The sequence below is a fragment of the Schistocerca piceifrons genome, chromosome 3 (assembly GCF_021461385.2).
Source record: "Schistocerca piceifrons isolate TAMUIC-IGC-003096 chromosome 3, iqSchPice1.1, whole genome shotgun sequence".
NCBI classification, from domain to species: domain Eukaryota; kingdom Metazoa; phylum Arthropoda; class Insecta; order Orthoptera; family Acrididae; genus Schistocerca; species Schistocerca piceifrons.
In genome coordinates, this window is record NC_060140.1 from 262,647,685 (window position 1) to 262,665,480 (window position 17,796).

A 17,796-nucleotide genomic window follows, 5' to 3' on the forward strand; every position below is an offset into this window, starting at 1 on the left:
ATTATTATATTCATCTTGAAGTCTGAGGGTATTTCGCCTGTCTCATACATCTTGCTCAGCAGATGGTAGAGTTTTGTCAGGAATGGCTCTCCCAAGGCTGTCAGAAGTTCTAATGAAATGTTGTCTACTCCGGGGGCCTTGTTTCGACTCTGGTCTTTCAGTGCTCTGTCAAACTCTGCACGCAGTATCGTATTTCATCTTCATCTACATCCTCTTCCATTTCCATAATATTGTCCTCAAGTACATCGCCCTTGTATAGACCTTCTATGTACTCCTTCGACCTTTTTGGTTTCCCTTCTTTGCTTAGAACTGGGTTTCCATCTGAGCTCTTGATATTCATGCAAGTGGTTCTCCTTTCTCCAAAGGTCTCATTAATCGTCCTGTAGGCAGTATCTATCTTACCCCTAGTGAGATATGCCTCTACATCCTTACATTTGTCCTCTAGCCATCCTTGCTTAGCCATTTTGCACTTCCTGTCGATCTCATTTTTGAGACGTTTGTATTCCTTTTTGCCCGCTTCATTTACTGCATTTTTTAATATTTCTCCTTTCATCAATTAAATTCAACATTTCTTCTGTTACCCAAGGGTTTCTACTAGCCCTCGTCTTTTTACCTATTTGATCCTCTGCTGCCTTCCCTGTTTCATCCCTCAAAGCTACCCATTCTTCTTCTACTGTATTTCTTTCCCCCATTCCTGTCAATTGTTCCCTTATGCTCTCCCTGAAACTCTGTACAACCGCTGGTTCTTTCAGTTTATCCAGGTCCCATCTCCTTAAATTCCCACCTTTTTGCAGTTTCTTCAGTTTTAATCTACAATTCATAACCAATAGATTGTGGTCAGAGTCCACATCTGCCCCTGGAAATGTCTTACAATTTAAAACCTGGTTCCTAAATCTCTGTCTTACCATTATGTAATCTATGTGATGCCTTTTAGTATCTCCAAGGTTTTTCCATGTATACAACAATTTTGCATGTTTCGTCGATACCTATATGAATATCAGTTTGTGACCAATCTGCATAACTCCTTCATGGTGCGTCGTTTTTGTTGCCTCAGAGTGTTAGCGTATGTGTTTTCGGTGACGACAGCATCATGTGAATGACAAGGATAAACGGATCGTTTTAAGATTTTTATAGTACAGTTCCGTCGACCTCTTAATCCTTTCACCACAGTACCACAGTCGTCTGTCTGTCTCATAAAGATAAATTTTGACTGAACTTCGTGGACATTTTATGTTAACAAATACTCTACGAAAAAACTCCTTATGGTCGGTGTCATGTAGATTATTTGAAGGACATCATATTCGCCGTTGACTGTAGAAATTATTTATTTCACAATTGCGGTTTCGACTTTCGAGCCATTTTCAAATGGTACTACAAAAGATTTTTCTTGGGCGTATGTCAGATTTTAAAATTCTTTAAGCCTTTCCCCCATAGAAATACAGCAACAACAAACGAGTTCGAAGCTCCGTACATCATGAAAGGATGTAAATTACGTCGTAAAAAAACGTAATTTACATAATTTCGCGATTTACAAAACTTTACCGGTTTGTACCTAACAAACAAATACCAAGTAAAGATAAAGCTGTCCACAACCTGAACGTTGGTTTAAACACCACAGGTCTTTATTCAATATGTCCTGTTGGATGTGGTGTGTCTTTGTTTTCCTCCGGCCTTCCAACTGACTCACCCACTCAGTTATAGCGGACTCTTAAGCATAACGTGGACTCCGAACACCGCACCGGTGCAACTTGGCATTTTCAACGTTAACAAGTCAAAGCCAGAGGTGAGAGGAACGATAAGTGACAGGGAAAAACCCGAGGGCTATCTCTAGCTTGCGAGTGGACTCAACGGCTTTCGCTCTAAAAGGGTGCGTGAAGGCATGTCGTGATTCTAAATGACAAGAAAATCTCGCCCATGCTTCGTGGCGGTCTCTGACTCTGCATTTACGGGACTTAAAAGTACTCCTGGAATCAAAATCAGGATCGGATACTCGACAGCTGCACCAGCCTGTTCCTTAAGGTTCCTAAAGATTTGGAGTTGTAAAACTATTCTAGGCTACCGTAGACTATCAGACATAACCATAGACTACGGCAGTTTTTTTAGTGGCCTTCTTCAGTAAAGATTGTCATCGCATTACCTGTGCTTCAGAGGTGTTGTACATCTGTCGGGCGTTACCTCATTTCGATCCCTTTGTTTGTCTGTGCGATCAAGGTCTTACTAGACTCCCCTAAAAACCGGAAGCAGTGAACTGTCTAGAAATTGATTGAGGATACACAAAAGGCAGCATAAGCTACGAAATTTTTACTTTTTTACTTCCAGATACTAAAAAAAAAGTATTTATAGAAAAATTGGAACTGTCCATGTCTAATTCAGGTTTTATTGTAGAACTGTTGTTTGTAACGTGAAACAGAGGGAAGTCGAAGTAAAAATTTTAAAAAATACAGGTTTATCATATAGCGCAAGAATATCTTTAGAAAAGGTAAAATTAAAAAATAAAACGCTAAATAATAGAATGTCAAACATCGCTTTAATACTTCGTCGTGCGTATACAAAATATGTTTCTGTTATTCATTAAGAACTTTCGCACTTGTCAATAATAACAGGAAACTCTTGCCTTTCATCAACAACGTCCTATTGAGTGTCTTATGTCTCCTTGCTCGTCGTCAAATATGTGGGGTCTAGGAAGCCTGCTTACTCTGTTCGCTAGACAACAATTCAAACAAATCGTATAAATGAGAGTTATTACGAAAAGAAAGGAGACAATACTTAACTTTGTCAATTAGACTTACGTGTCGCAAGCAAAGGGCGACATACGAAATAACCAATTTTCTTCAGTATAAACAATTTCCAAGTCTGTGCTCATATAGTGTAAAAGGGAAGTAACGAGCGTTGTCGCTTCTATCCAAGTCGGTAGTCTTGAGGTTGCTATTCAGCTGGGGCCTCGTCAGTCGCTCTTCACGTAGGTGCCGCTGCTGTCGCGTTGTCGTCCTGGAGAGGGGTCGGTCAGCGTGCGATTGGCTGACGTCTTCTCACAGCCGACTGGTGTGCTGGCGCTTGGCTTTATGCCGTAACGGAGTACATGTAAACCGTAGTTGGATAAAAAATAATTGATTCGGTTACATATAAGAGCTGAAGTTAATTTTTATTATTTATGAAATGCAATTTATAATTTTTAAGGATATAAAATACACGATGGACTGGCACTGAACGATGTGCGGCTCTAATTATGTGCAAAACAAACAAAGAAAAAACACAGAGAAGTCTTCGGCCCCCAGTTTCTTTCTCACACATTCATTCACGCTTCTTTACCTACCAGTGCTACCAACACTGCCGACAGTTCTACCATTTACTACATAACTTACGTAGTGTACTAAAACTACTGAACCTTAGTTTTGGTAAAGCGCAACTCTAGTTATGTTTCAAAGTATTTATCTTGCCAGACGATGGTAGTTGTTATTTCTTCTAGCTTTGCGACAAAGTTTGTTCACAGAAAAAACGTGGAAGACTGTCTTCACTAACGCTGCAGTTTCCCTTACATATCTTAGCCAGCCCCTGAAGAGTAGGCGTGAAGCAGTTTCCGGCACGCCTGCCGAGCCCCGCCGAGCCGGGAGTCTGGCAGGAAATTAACGCTGACGCTGTCTGGCGCACAGGTACAGTCAGACACGGACACGTGGGAGGGCGGGCCCCCCTCCCGTTACTCGTGGCACTGCCAGCTGCGGCTGCCGACTCCTCGCCCGAGTATAGGAGTGCGCGTGCCCAGCATGACCAAGACATCACACGCTATGCACGCACTTTTCATGTCCAGCCTCTTAGTTTCCCCAACTTTACCTCAAAGATTTCTTCGAATAATCCACATACTGCCAGCAACTTGAAAGCAGCAATACAGTTTAAGCTTCTTATGAAACTCGTCAGTGCTTTGACAGTAGATAACAGAATTAGACCTCAAAGTGTATCAATGAAGGAAGTTATATAGCCTGCGGTATGCGTGATGGTTCCTTTCGCTGAGAAATTTTCGACAAGCGATAAATATTAGAAGATAAGTATTAGAATCAGCATTTAATTAATTTGTCTCGCAAGCATTCAACAGCGCTTGGATTTGTGGTGGTGAATGTAGGCCCCACTCCCGAGAGGACAAGAGCGGGAAAATTCTAATCTCACGAGGAGACCTTACGAACTGCTCCACGTTCCTCGATTTTCTTCATATGTATTCGACTTGAAGTTCAGTGGCCGAACATGTTTCTTACAGCACCACAACTCACTTCTCAAATACACTCGAAAAATTCAGCTTTGCAGGTTTCCGAGTGCTGTTATATCGTTGCGTGTAAAATACTGTACTTCGGGCAATCAAACAGAGACGCCTGAAGCTCAGCGCGTAGCGATCTTGTTTTGAATTGTGAAGTCGCTGGTTCTATAATGTTGATTAACAAACACTGAAACACTTTTTCAATCTACACACATCAAAAAATGTTTTGCAGCAGTGTCCTTTAAGGCGTAATACAAATTAGTGATAAATCCCATTGATAAAGTGATATGTCAAGCTCGTCAAAATTCATAGGAAAGGGTTAATTGGGTTAATTAGGAAATACACCGGTTACGTGCTCTACAACTCATTCAGCCGGCACATGTTAGATGAAAAATAATTTAACAATTGGGTAGATAACAAACTGGTGCCTATAAGAAATAAATATCTAACCATACTAGCGATATCGAAAATCGTGTTTCTTTAACGTAAATGATGACAAAGTAATAGAAGGCTTCTCAAAGAACGTAAGAAATGTATTTATTCCCCTACTTAACCCTATATACAGTAAAACTTCGTTTATACGTTTTTCAAGGGACTACAGGAAAAACAATGTATGTGTGTGAAAAACGTATATGTGAAATACAGCATTATACTATGAAATTAATTGGTAAACAGATATGAAAAATCCAGTAAATAAGAATTTACATTCTACAAAACGTTATATAGGCTTACTAGGTACCAAACGTAACAAAGATATAAAGAAAAATGTAAACCTCTACACAGAAGAAAATGTCATTTCGTAAAAAAAAAGTCCGTAATTTTTGCTTGTTTTTTCTCTGATGCGACAATAGCGTACACTGTACCCTCAAAGCAGAAAAACTCTGTCATTATTTCGTCAGAAACACTGTGGCGCGTCACAAATTGTTTAATTATTTCTAACTCTTTTATTGCGTCGCTAAACGTCACGGGCGGCCGGGGTGGCCGAGTGGTTCTAGGCGCTTCAGTCTGGAACCGCGCGACCGCTACGGTCGCAGGTTCGAATCCTGCCTCGGGCATGGATGTGTGTGATATCCTTAGGTTAGTTAGGTTTAAGTAGTTCTAAGTTCTAGGAGACTGATGACCTCAGATGTTAAGTCCCATAGTGCTCAGAGCCATTTGAAGCATTTTTTTAAACGTCACGGAGGAATGCTGAGGCTCTTCTTTATCGTCCTCATCGTCAGTTCCTTCCTCGTCCAGGTCCCGCGATGCGCACTGAACTATCTCAGCGATAGTCAGGGGTTCTGTAGTGACGAGGTTTCCATCAACGTTCACGTAATCCTCAAATGATACCTGCCTTTCAAGTCGATTCCATTTTTCACCATTAAGTGAAATATCGTCAGTATGATCATTTCCACCATGATCATGGACTTCATTTCCAAATCCAGCTTTTCGGAAACAGTTCCGAATGGTATCGCCTGAAACTCTGCGCCATGAAGCTGCAATCTAGTGCATTGCCTATCAGAAGAAACAAATTCATTAATAATTTTTCGAAGTGTTCTTTGGCTCCGGTAGCACAATATGAAATAAATGGCAAGTAAAAAACTAACCTGTAAAATGTTTATTTTCATTTCGTCCTCTTTTGCAATGTTTACACACCTGATGGCATGCTACAAGAGCATATTGCGATAATACAACTTGAAATTATGTATTATCCAAGGTCAAGTGGCTGGAGCTTACTCATGCAAATCGCTGGGAAGAATTCCACGGCCATATTTCTCAACTAGGAAGTAAGGGGAGGATGTGCTGCACACCCGTCTACGAACAATAAAATCTTCCGGCCTTCGGCACCCATTTTCGCATCGACACTTCAGCTTTCGAAAACTTTTGTCGTAATCCACGATTTCTTGTTACTAGTGTATGGTGTGGGAAACGTGACAATGTTAGCACATAACAGTACTGTTACACGTTGTTTACTTCGTTTTCCTCCTTGGCAGTTCTCGCATTTGAATGCCATTGTGCGGTCAGGCTTTACACTGTAAAACAAGCCCGTCTAATCCGCACTGAAAATGCTTTTAGGAGCATGTTGGGATGTCAGTTCTTTCAAACGGGTTTCCTTCTAATCTCGCACTGTCTCGGGATTAACACTTTTACTTTCGCCACATACATTCTGAAGCAATGAAATTTTCCACACCGAGTCGAATTGCAAATTCATGTGCTTTTTCACAAAGCACTGGGCCGCTGATAGGAATGCCTTCTGCTCTATATTGCCTGAACCACTGCAACAAACAACTTCCTACTTCATCTTCAAATTTTCCGCCTCGAATGCGTTTCCGCTTACTAGTAGAAATTCTGAACACACATACACTATCTTCAATTTCCTTTGCCTTTGCTACTATAGAATTTAAAATAGATGCAAAAATTCCTAATTCCTTGGCAATATCGAGTCGCTTCCGATTACTGTTTTCATTCATCAGTCTCAAAATTCGTAGCTTTTCAACGATAGTAATACTTTTCTTTTTTCTTCCACTCATGTTACCAGCTCTGAAAATAATTAGAAATACAGTAATACGATACTGTAGCCTGTACAGTATGAGGTGTGATGTGTTTCGGGATTCCCGATTGACATGCAACAATTCTTGTCCAGTTGTGCCCTAATTAGGCAGAAGTCGCGTAATTTCGGGAAAACAAACGAGTGCTACACCTACTACCAACCTTCCCTATGGCTATCACCACTGCCGTAATAGTACGCTTCATACGTTATACTTTTCAATACTATACAGTCTCTGTACATCATCTGGTTTTTGTGACGACTCTATTATTGCAGTTTATACTGTTGTTGCGTATCTGTAAATCTATAAAAGAATCTCAAGTCTGCCACATTAAAAATTAAGTGTTAGTTGGATTCGGTTGCTCGCGGTGCCGTGTTAATACACTCCTGGAAATTGAAATAAGAACACCGTGAATTCATTGCCCCAGGAAGGGGAAACTTTATTGACACATTCCTGGGGTCAGATACATCACATGATCACACTGACAGAACCACAGGCACATAGACACAGGCAACAGAGCATGCACAATGTCGGCACTAGTACAGTGTATATCCACCTTTCGCAGCAATGCAGGCTGCTATTCTCCCATGGAGACGATCGTAGAGATGCTGGATGTAGTCCTGTGGAACGGCTTGCCATGCCATTTCCACCTGGCGCCTCAGTTGGACCAACGTTCGTGCTGGACGTGCAGACCGCGTGAGACGACGCTTCATCCAGTCCCAAACATGCTCAATGGGGGACAGATCCGGAGATCTTGCTGGCCAGGGTAGTTGACTTACACCTTCTAGAGCACGTTGGGTGGCATGGGATACATGCGGACGTGCATTGTCCTGTTGGAACAGCAAGTTCCCTTGCCGGTCTAGGAATGGTAGAACGATGGGTTCGATGACGGTTTGGATGTACCGTGCACTATTCAGTGTCCCCTCGACGATCACCAGTGGTGTACGGCCAGTGTAGGAGATCGCTCCCCACACCATGATGCCGGGTATTGGCCCTGTGTGCCTCGGTCGTATGCAGTCCTGATTGTGGCGCTCACCTGCACGGCGCCAAACACGCATACGACCCTCATTGGCACCAAGGCAGAAGCGACTCTCATCGCTGAAGACGACACGTCTCCATTCGTCCCTCCATTCACGCCTGTCGCGACACCACTGGAGGCGGGCTGCACGATGTTGGGGCGTGAGCGGAAGACGGCCTAACGGTGTGCGGGACCGTAGCCCAGCTTCATGGAGACGGTTGCGAATGGTCCTCGCCGATACCCCTTGGAGCAACAGTGTCCCTAATTTGCTGGGAAGTAGCGGTGCGGTCCCCTACGGCACTGCGTAGGATCCTACGGTCTTGGCGTGCATCCGTGCGTCGCTGCGGTCCGGTCCCAGGTCGATGGGCACGTGCACCTTCCGCCGACCACTGGCGACAACATCGATGTACTGTGGAGACCTCACGCCCCACGTGTTGAGCAATTCGGCGGTACGTCCACCCGGCCTCCCGCATGCCCACTATACGCCCTCGCTCAAAGTCCGTCAACTGCACATACGGTTCACGTCCACGCTGTCGCGGCATGCTACCAGTGTTAAAGACTGCGATGGAGCTCCGTATGCCACGGCAAACTGGCTGACACTGACGGCGGCGGTGCACAAATGCTGCGCAGGTAGCGCCATTCGACGGCCAACACCGCGGTTCCTGGTGTGTCCGCTGTGCCTTGCGTGTGATCATTGCTTGTACAGCCCTCTCGCAGTGTCCGGAGCAAGTATGGTGGGTCTGACACACCGGTGTCAATGTGTTCTTTTTTCCATTTCCAGGAGTGTAGATGGAGCTTAGGCCAGTATTAAACTATCAAATTTTCTTTGATAATGATCTTTGACGTGGCGCAAAAGGGAGTATTACAGCGTCATCAAATATTTCGTCAAAGTTCCTTCATAATGGCCGACGATGACTTAATACTATTCTCTGCAGTTCAATTTTACTTATGGCATCGGCTGCGTAGTGTGCTGATGTTGGCAACACCATCTTCATATAATGCAAATATTTTGTTATGAAATGTTATTTTACGAGTATAACTAATTTACTGAGCGGTCAAGGGTACATACAAGAATCTGTCAACCACAGAGCAAGAACAGATTTAATTATTTACTTCGTGGTGAAATGAATTCCCAGCAACGAATGGTCGTTGCCAACATCAACACACTACGCCATCGATGCCGTAAGTAAAATTATACCTGACCTGCAGTTGCGTGCACTGCAATTGCATTGTCATTGCATTTGCAAGAGAAGCAGGAGAAAAGGGAACATACTGGGGTGAAGCGTGGACTTCATGACGAGATGCGAAAGATATACAACAAAATTTTCTACGGGAGCTGCAAGTCGAGGACGTAAAGTCGCATGAAAATCCCTATGGGAATGGACGAGAGTACATTTCAATATGTGCTCAAGAAGGTGGCTCCTCATATTATGAAGCTGAACACTCTCCTCAGAAATGCTACATCCCCAAAAGACAGACTTACCGTAATACTGCGATTTCTAGCTACTCTAGTTTACAGTACCGGTATAGCACTCTAATGCTGCAGCACACATTGACGAGAATAATTCCATAAACGTCTGAAGCTATTTATAACGCACTGAAGGAGGAATATGTGAAGGCAAATAAATTTAATACGTACTGCAGTCATGAAAAATTTTTATTTCCACAGAAGTTGTAGATTTTCTCCTTTATATTCTCGGTGGTATATCCTGGCCGTACTTCACGGCTAATAGCATCCGCATATCTTTTATAGCTCTCACTTTTTATTCTGTTTTCGCATTCGGGATGTCGTAAGCTACACAGTGCTTCATCTGCCTCGAATATTTTTACCAATTTCGTTATACATGCGACGCACCATTTAAATTTGGATTCAAAATGGTTCAAATGGCTCTGAGCACTATGGGTTCAAAATGGCTCTGAGCACTATAGGACTTAACATCTGAGGTCATGAGTCCCCTAGAACTTAGAACTACTTAAACCTAACTAACATAAGGACATCACACACATCCATGCCCAAGACAGGATTCGAATCTGCGACCGTAGCAGTCACGGGGTTCCGGACTGAAGCGTCTAGAACCCCACGGCCACCGCGGCCGGCTGAGCACTATGGGACTTAACTTCTGAGGTCATCAGTCCCCTAGAACTTAGAACTACTTAAACCTAACTAACCTAAGGACATCACACACATCCATGCCCGAGGCAGGATTCGAACCTGCGACCGTAACAGTCACGGGGTTCCGGACTGAAGCGTCTAGAACCCCACGGCCACCGCGGCCGGCTGAGCACTATGGGACTTAACTTCTGAGGTCATCAGTCCCCTAGAACTTAGAACTACTTAAACCTAACTAACCTAAGGACATCACACACATCCATGCCCGAGGCAGGATTCGAACCTGCCACTGTAGCCCCTAGAACCGCTCGGCCACCCCGGCCGGCTGTAAATTTGGGAGACATATTGATAAACGTTGTGTGTCTGACAGCTGCAATGATGTTAGCGCTCCAAGCGGTTGGTTTCTCCACGCAGCAAACATAAGACGAACGCTTCCTTTGATCAAATCTAAGGCGAGGCGCTAGATTTGATCAAAGAAAATTTGACCAATCAAATTTTGTTATAGTTTAATATCGACCTTACCAATCCACTTCCCGGCAACCCACTTTGAAACACTGCACACTGTGCAACTTGTGCACACTGTGGATATTTCGCCGGGACACGAAAAAAAAGTATAAGTGAAAAACGCATAAATGAAGTTTTACTGTAGATATCTTTTAAACAGGAAGCGCTATAACCGAAATTAGACCACAATGGCTTCTTGTGCGTCGAATTCAGAGCTCCTAGATGCTGAGAGTGATAATATTTACCTGAGTTACTGCACATAGCCAGCGCAGCATGCCTAATTAATGAGCGCCTAGAAAGCAGAAGTGGGCTATATTCTGTTTTTAATCTGCTAATCAGATTAATGACAGTCAGTCTGGCACGCCAGGAAGCCTCGCATTCCATTGTCCGGAAGGATGGACCGTCGACGACGAGGTTCATAGAGATGGCTCCACGCAAAAGAAGTTATTGCGAACTGCTACCAGCTACTAAATTAATGGAATACATAAATCATTTTATTGCTCGTCACTACTAACGGCTTCAAACAGGTAGTGCATCATCGGGTCGCCACAGCATATTTATCAGAGCTGTCACTAAACGCCTATCACAGATTTTTAAGAGTCATGTATCACATTGTAACCATATAAATGCGGAGTCTAAAAGTGAGATAACGCTGCGTGAAGCGATCAGTGCCTCCTAAGAAGTTACAATGTGAGTTGCAAAGTCAGACTAAACCCAGACGAAACAATTCCAATGAAAAGTAATGCAGACCGAGAAAGAAAAAGCTGTTACAGGCTGTGAAGAAGACAGTGTAGGAAAACGTTGATGAACTTATCGTCTGGGATAAGAAAGTGATAACATAGCATTCACCTAATTAACTGTGGAAAGATTTCGCTATGACTACGCATCACTTTGCCGATGAATAGGTCAAATTCACATAAGGTATCTGACGGTACAATGACACATAAGGTGGAACACAGGAATGCCGGCCGGAGTGGCCGAGCGGTTCTAGGCGCTACAGTCTGGAACCGCGCGACCGCTACGGTCGCAGGTTCGAATCCTTAGGTCAGTTAGGTTTAAGTAGTTCTAGGTTCTAGGGGACTGATGACCTCAGAAGTTAAGTCCCATAGTGTTCAGAGCCATTTGATCCATTTTTTGAACACCGGAATGTTCAACGACAATAAAAACCTGAAGTAGTTAGGTCCTTGGAAGCAAAATATATGGAGTACAAACAGGCGATTATATTTCACAAATCAGCTGTTAAACAAATTCACACTATGGTAAACGTTACGTTGATACAGAATAAAAAGTTGCAACGATCTCAAGTGTCCCAAATCATGTCGATTGGCAGCCATAAAATGTTATTACTTCTAGGAAGACAGAAGCGGCAATTTCCCCAGAATATGCAATAATATTGGAATTATGCCAAAGGCAGAGCGTTAAAGAAGCGACAGTGGCAATCTAAAAATGAACTTCCGATAACGCAAAAAACCAACAGTGTGTCACGATTCTCTTAATGAATCAGTCTGGACTTGTTGGTTGGAGCTCACCCACATAAAGTCGTGGTTCCATTCCGGGCAAAATACACCAAGACTTGGAGAAGTAAAAACTGCCTGCACAGTCCAACAAAATAAAATTTCTTCAAGCAGTTAAAGGTATTCTACGGAAGTTAAGCAATCAATAAATACGGAGAGCACTAAAGATAAAATGTTGCATGTGCATAATACGTCATCGAGCTCCTCTAATCTGTATGCATCCGTGTCAGCTTCATGAGAGAAAATATAGACATCAACCGACCTGAACCACAGACACGGGAAGACCAAAGAAACAACGTGGTGGGACCGGAAACGGTTATTTTCCGTTAGCATTATTCTAATTGACGATGAGAAAGGGCCGGCCGAGGCGGCCGAGCTGTTCTAGGCGCTACGGTCTGGAACCGCACGACCGCTACGTCGCAGGTTCGAATCCTGCCTCGGACATGGAGGTGTGTGATGTCCTTAGGTTAGTTAGGTTTAAGTAGTTCTAAGTTCTAGGGGACTGATGACCTTAGATGTTAAGTCCCATAGTGCTCAGAGCCATTTGAACCATTTTGATGAGAAAGGAAATCAATGCAGCTGCCTGCTGGCAGTACAAGGTTGGTTTTGCCACACAATTATAAAGCCCTGTTCAGAACTAGAGAAGTCACGAGCAGTGAATGCTGAAGGTGAAACTAAAGTGACCTACAACGGCTCATTCGTCCGTAAGTGGAATGGCATCCGGAAGCAGAAGACTGCAGCGGTCTGCGGTGCAGAACGTGACAGCTTCTCCGCAAGTGGCCGTAATGAGCCGGCGGCACCATGTCGCTCAGCGGAACAACTCGGGACGTGTCTGATCACGTACGCCAAGAGCGCGCTCAATCGCGAAACTGCAGATGCAGGATCCACCTTTTATAAATCTCCAAGAAAGGCTATCTCTTACACATTTTAAAAGTACCGTACGCAACGCCGCTTTTTGCAGTTTTCTGCAGCGGCATCTGATGCCACCAGGGGTATACAAAAGAGTTCGTTATTTTTCTAAGGGTTCTACTATCAAAATTTATAGCGGAATGAGAAGTCAGGTTTTACATACAGCAGATCCAAAAACCACAGGAAACTCGCCGGCAGTGAAAATCATACCTGTTGAATGCATTAGAAGCCAAAGAGTTCGTCAAGGATGTAGCCTCAGTCCTCTGCATTTTTAGCATGCTATGGTCGGATAATCAAGATGGATGACCGCAGGAAATGGAAAACTGTAAACACAGAAAAGGGAAGCGCAACCACAGGAGGTTAAATAATGAATTAAGAAGGGAGACAGAAAAAGCAAAGGAGAAATGGCTGACATTGAAGTGTGACAAGATAGAGAAATTAGAGAAAAAAGGAAAACATGATTTGATGTACAAAGAAGCAATGAATTTTACATTCAGGGAAAATAGAAACAACAATGGACTAAAGGAAGTGGAGGCAGCGGACGGTAAAATGGTGAGTGAATCCAAAGAAATAATGAGAATATGGGAAGAATATATATAACGGCTATACGCTGCAGACACCCGACCAAGTGAAGAAGAGGTTGGGATAGAAGAAGAAGATAAAGTTGCAGCTGATGATAAAGGAAATGCAATACTAGCTAGTGAGATTGAAGCATCTATGAAGGAGATAAAAAATGGAAAGGCAATGGGGATTGATGAGATTCCTGCGGAACTGTTAAAGTCACTCGAGAATGAAGGGAAAAGGGAGTTGATTGAATTGTGTAATCAAATATTCATGACAGGAAAATGGCCAAAGGACTTTACAGAAAGTATCTTAATACCTATAGAAAAGAAAAAGAACAGCAAAAAGTGTGAGGAACGTAGAACGGCGAGCCTGATATCGCATGCAGCCAAAGTCTTGCTGAGGACGCTCAACAGAAGGCTATATGGAAAGCTGAATTGCGTAATACGAGATGAAAAATTTGGTTTCAGGCGAGAAGTAGGAACTAGAGATGACATTGCGCTACTAAGAGTGATAGGGAAGAGGTACATGGAAAAGAAAAGGAAGATGTATGTTGTGTTCATTGATCTTGAGAAGGCTATTGACTGTGTCATATGGGACAAATTGATGGAAATCCTACGGAAACATGGAGTTGACTGGCGGGATAGACGTCTACTTAGAAATTTATATTTGAACCAGAGAGCAAGAGTAAGAATAGGAGGTATGATGAGTGAAGAAATTGAACTGGGAAGAGGTGTAAGACAAGGTTGTTGTTTATCACCAACACTGTTCAATATCTATCAGGAGGAAATTATTAATGAAAGTTTTGATGGAAGGAGAGGCGTTTGTATAGGGTGTCGGAGAGTTGAGTGTATAAGATTTGCAGACGACATGGTTGTGATGGCAGAGAGTGCAAGAGAAATTGAACAAATGTTAGATGATTTAAACACAAAATTAAAAGAATATAGAATGAAGATTTACAAGAAGAAAACGGAAAGCATGGTAATTGGAGGAAAGGGGAGAAAATGCCGTATGAAAATAGTGGGAGATGAAATAGAGCAAGTGAATAACTTCAGTTACTTGGGATGTGTAATAATGGATGATATGTATTGCTCAACAAAAATTAGGAAAAGAATTGCAATGGCACAAGAAGGATACAGGAGGAAACAGAAATTACTTTGCGGACCACTAAACAAAAATCTGAGGAAAAGACTTGCCAAATGTTATATCTGGAGCGTGCCACTGTATGGTGCGGAGACCTGGACGTTGAGGAAGGAAAATGAAAGAAGATTGGAGGCACTAGAGATGTGGATATGAAGAAGAATGGAAAAAGTGAAATGCGAAGACCGAGTAAGGAATGAAGAAGTATTAAGAAGAATTGGAGAAGAAAGAAACATGCTGAAAATCATAAGAAAGAGAAAACGGAACTGGATCAGACATGGTTTGAAGAGGGGCTGTTTACTGAAGGAAGGAATAGAAGGAATGGTGGAGGGGAAAAAGGGGAAGAGGAAAAAGAAGATATCAAGTGCAGGACAATATCCAAGGAGACAAATGTTCAGAAATGAAAAGATTGGCTATGGACAGACAAAAGTGGAAAAGGCTTAACCCATGACAAGACCTGCCGTAAGGCAGAATATCTACTACTAATGGTGGGATAATGAGGACCTGTAGTAATGAAGTGAATAGTCTAGCTGTCGAAAACATCCGGATGCGACTGACTGAACAGTTGACTTGGTGATATTAGCTTCCAGTGAATAAATACTACAGCATAGCATTAGCGTCTATGTAGAAGAACTTAAGAAATAGTAATAGTAAAGGTTCAGAAAGAATTTTCAGCACATTGATTAAACAGGCTATTGAACAGTACGCTAAATCTAATAGCTTATCAGTCCAAATGAGAAGAGAGGGTAAGAAGTTACGCAATTCGGGATGGCGGACTGTCTCTTTAATTCAATGAGTTTGGGTTACTTCTGTCAAATTTTGTTGTAGGTTACGAATGAAACAAAAAAATATATATATAATCTTGTAAACGGCAGCCATGTTTTCACAAAAAAATGTCTTAGCTGCGAATCTGCTGACACTTTCCTCGTAATGGCGAGTTGTTGCGTGTGTGATCCAAGGAATATTCAAAGAAACCAAACTAAACAACGAGATATAACTTCTCAAAAACAGAGACATCGAAGAGGAAGATATATTTATATAACTACATTCCGATGTTAATCTATGGCACAGAGTCTTTTGTACGTAGAGAGCAAACGAAAACCTGAATTTAGGAAAGAGAGATGAGACATTGGTAAATACACTCCTGGAAATTGAAATAAGAACACCGTGAATTCATTGTCCCAGGATGGGGAAACTTTATTGACACATTCCTGGGGTCAGATACATCACATGATCACACTGACAGAACCACAGGCACATAGACACAGGCAACAGAGCATGCACAATGTCGGCACTAGTACAGTGTATATCCACCTTTCGCAGCAATGCAGGCTGCTATTCTCCCATGGAGACGATCGTAGAGATGCTGGATGTAGTCCTGTGGAACGGCTTGCCATGCCATTTCCACCTGGTGCCTCAGTTGGACCAGCGTTCGTGCTGGACGTGCAGACCGCGTGAGACGACGCTTCATCCAGTCCCAAACATGCTCAATGGGGGACAGATCCGGAGATCTTGCTGGCCAGGGTAGTTGACTTACACCTTCTAGAGCACGTTGGGTGGCACGAGATACATGCGGACGTGCATTGTCCTGTTGGAACAGCAAGTTCCCTTGCCGGTCTAGGAATGGTAGAACGATGGGTTCGATGACGGTTTGGATGTACCGTGCACTATTCAGTGTCCCCTCGACGATCACCAGTGATGTACGGCCAGTGTAGGAGATCGCTCCCCACACCATGATGCCGGGTGTTGGCCCTGTGTGCCTCGGTCGTATGCAGTCCTGATTGTGGCGCTCACCTGCACGGCGCCAAACACGCATACGTCCATCATTGGTACCAAGCCAGAAGCGACTTCATCGCTGAAGACGACACGTCTCCATTCGTCCCTCCATTCACGCCTGTCGCGACACCACTGGAGGCGGGCTGCACGATGTTGGGGCGTGAGCGGAAGACGGCCTAACGGTGTGCGGGACCGTAGCCCAGCTTCATGGAGACGGTTGCGAATGGTCCTCGCCGATACCCCAGGAGCAACAGTGTCCCTAATTTGCTGGGAAGTGGCGGTGCGGTCCCCTACGGCACTGCGTAGGATCCTACGGTCTTGGCGTGCATCCGTGCGTCGCTGCGGTCCGGTCCCAGGTCGACGGGCACGTGCACCTTCCGCCGACCACTGGCGACAACATCGATGTACTGTGGAGACCTCACGCCCTACGTGTTGAGCAATTCGGCGGTACGTCCACCCGGCCTCCCGCGTGCCCACTATGCGCCCTCGCTCAAAGTCCGTCAACTGCACATACGGTTCACGTCCACGCTGTCGCGGCATGCTACCAGTGTTAAAGACTGCGATGGAGCTCCGTATGACACGGCAAACTGGCTGACACTGACGGCGGCGGTGCACAAATGCTGCGCAGCTAGCGCCATTCGACGGCCAACACCGCGGTTCCTGGTGTGTCCGCTGTGCCGTGCGTGTGATCATTGCTTGTACAGCCCTCTCGCAGTGTCCGGAGCAAGTATGGTGGGTCTGACACACCGGTGTCAATGTGTTCTTTTTTCCATTTCCAGGAGTGTAGAAAAGAAAATTAAAGGGAGCCCGGATTTGAGACACATTCGTTCGGAAAGATGCAAATGCAAAGTCTCTATCGAGCTTATTCAAGAGTGACAATTGACTGGCTTGTACATATCCAATGGGTGTTGAAAGATCGCTTGTTGGGAAACGTCAAGAAAGACTTATGAAGACAGAACTGAAGAATCGGTACAGGAGAGAGGGCCTCCGAGAGGCAGGAATGATCGAAAGTATAAACAGGAAAAGATGAAGATCACTTGTGTCCTCTACACCGTGAATATTTCGAGGACTAGATTAAATGGGTAGATACCAAGAAAGCTTTGCAATAGAGCTCCTTCAGCTTAAACTTTGCACAATACTTTCGCCGATTCCCATTACATCGCATTATCAATTGAAATCACTGTTGTGTGAATGCGTGGTGTCTGTTCTTCCGGACATGTCCGAAGAAACAGACACCACGCGGAATCAGCAGCTGTGTGCGTAAACTGGAGGAGGAGGGGGGGGGGGGGTGGGAAGGAAAGGAAAGGAACTACTAATCTCAACTGCATCGAAACTTCACGTGGAAGCAGCGGCGACGATCGAAAATGTGTGCCGGACCGGGGCTCAAACCGAGGATCTCCTGCTTACTAGGCAGTTGCGTTATCCACTGTACCACCCGGACACAACTTTCATCGCAACTGCGTGGACTATCACGGACGCCTCTCTCCCGTCTC